The sequence below is a fragment of the Haliaeetus leucocephalus genome, unplaced genomic scaffold, assembly GCF_000737465.1.
Source record: "Haliaeetus leucocephalus isolate CR32 unplaced genomic scaffold, Haliaeetus_leucocephalus-4.0 Scaffold763, whole genome shotgun sequence".
Taxonomy (NCBI): Eukaryota; Metazoa; Chordata; class Aves; order Accipitriformes; family Accipitridae; genus Haliaeetus; species Haliaeetus leucocephalus.
The window spans coordinates 4163864-4166417 of NW_010973199.1; positions in this window are offsets into that span (position 1 = coordinate 4163864).

The window sequence follows — 2554 nt, forward strand, 5'->3', positions numbered from 1 at the left end:
TCGGTGGAGAAAACGCCGAAGAGTTACAACTTTAAAACAACCCGGCAAAGCCCAAGCGCCTTTGCCCGCGCCCCAGAAGGAGCAGAGCCCGGGGCTGCTGCCCGGCGCTCCCCGGCCCCGCTGCCGCCCTCCCCTCCCCTCCCCTCGCCGGGGCCGGGGAGCCCCGTGTCCCCCCCGTGTGTCCCCCCCGTGTCCCCCCCGTCTCCCAGCAGCCGGGGCGGGCGGCGGCAGCGGCAGGTTCCCACCGAAAAGGACGGCTGCGCTGGCTCTTCCCCAACGCCGGCTGGTAACCGGGGACCGCAGCCGGCCCAGCATCCCGGTAATCCCGGGGTCTGGTGTGTGTCCCCCCCGCCTTGACTCTTTCCCCCGTTTATATTTTGACTTCCCTTCAAAAGCCAGTAAGCCACAAGCCCTGAGCGGGCATGAACGGCGAGCCCAGCAGCCGGGGCTAATTCCGCGTTTTAACAAGCCGGGGGCGACGCGGCGAATCGCTCTTCACGATGACTACTACAACGGCAACAGCAGCAATGGGGCTCGGACCGGGCGCCGTCGGGTCCGCCGGTATTTTCCGCAAGCTCCCCGGTGCCCCCGCCCGAAGGTGGCCCGGAGCACCGGCCGGTCGGGGCTTCCCTGCCCCGGGCAGGCGCGGGGAGCGGGCTCGGAGCCCACGGAGGGAGCGGGCTGCGGGGTGCCGCCTGCCCGGGCGGGAGGGCTGCGGGAAAACACTTCCAGGAAAAGATTAGTACGCGCAACAGAAGGTTAGCGGAGTTATTATCCCTTTCAATTCATTTTTTACTTAAAAACGCAATGGAATTATTCATTTTATTAAGGAGGAAGAAATTAAAGATTAGGCTCTAGGCGGTATTTTACCTCCCTCTAATCGCCTCTGGGATCGGATTGGAGTAATCCTGACGACGAGATGAATTCGCCGGTGACTCGGATTTTTGAGTGCATGTGGAGATACGTTATGATCATAATGCAAGTGAGCAATATCAAGAACATAGCTTAGGAGCGAATGAAACACAAAACCGATTACGGGGAAAAAGAGAACAGCAGCTTTCCCGGGCAGAACACGAAATCAACTCGAGGCAAAACTTTTGCCCTTAATTCCTCCGACGGTTTGTAACTCTGGGAGCCCGGCGGGCCCGTTCCTTCCCCCGCCGGCCCCTTCTGCCGGGACCCGGTACGTGCCGCCAGCCTGGAGAGCGGGCCGGGCCCGGGGAGGCTGGCCCGACCTGCAGCCCGCCGTGCCCCCCCTCCCAAAAAAAAGAAACCGGCCGAGAGGTTACTTTTTGGCACCCTAAGAGCCTGTAAATATCTCTGCCTCGGAGAAAAAAAAAACAAAACAAAACAAAAACAAAACAAAACAAAAACAAAACCAACAACAACAAAACCACAACCCCCTGCACCAGCACCATTGCGGGGTGTTTGCAGCTCGGCAGATACGTAACATCGCTAAAAAGCTGCGGTCCGAGCGCAAGGCAAAGCTCGGGACAGGACTAAAAAAATAATAGATCAACATTGATTTTAGCAAAGTCTATCTATATTGTGGGTGACTCCGGCACTAGCAAGGCTCCGTCTCTGAGACGGAACACAATGACTTCCCAAAAAAGAAAAATTAAAAAGAAAAATTAAAAATATGGCTTTTAGATCGTTATTCAATAATTAGGCACGAACATAAGTTTTCGTGTGCGGTACGGCAAGAGAGCGAGGCATATCCGTAAAGAAGTAACGAATAATAAAGCTCCCGCTTCTCCAAGAGTGTATCTCAGCACTGAGGAGGCCAGGGTAATTGTGATGGCAGGGCTGTAATTGCTGCTTTGGGATATTTACCCTGCTCAAATGACACTACATATTTTACTTTCAAACACATGTCAAAAAGTCAATCCCAAAAAGACCAGTTAAGAGCAAGCTGTTAACATATTAAGTATATGGGATTTGAAGCCTCTAAAACCCACTCAACAATAATTCCCTTCTTCAGCACCAATCAAGAGGAAATTTGCCTAGATTGAATTAAACGTAAATTGCTCTGAAGGAGGACACTCTCCTCTGGCAGACACAAAATAAGCGAGAGACACCGACGCCCCGGAGAAGCGGGCAGCCCGGAGCAGCTGCCCGGCACGGCCCTGGGGGGACACGGCTCCGGCCGCCCCCCCCGGGGGTCGGTGACACCGGCCGGGCCGGGGCTGGCGGTGCCGGTGCGGGCAGCAGCAGGTAAGAGGCGGGCGGCTGCGGCAACCCGATCCGGGGCAGCAATTACCGTCTTAACGCCGAGACCCAGCTGCCGGGGGGGGGTGGCCGGCGGCAGGCGGCCCCCCCCAGCCCGGCCGAGGGAAAGCAGGGAGCGGGGCCGGGGCTGGAGCGGAGCACGGCGGCCGGGGTCCCCGCAGGGCAGGGCTCGGGTGTCCCCCCCTCCGCCCGGCGCTTGTCGGCATGGCCGCGTCCGTCCAGGCCCCCCCCACCCCGGGCTCAGCCCCGGCTCCTGCCGCCTGCCCGCGCTCCGGGACACCGGGGGGGGGACGGGGCGGGCACGGAGGTGGCCGGGCGTGCGGGG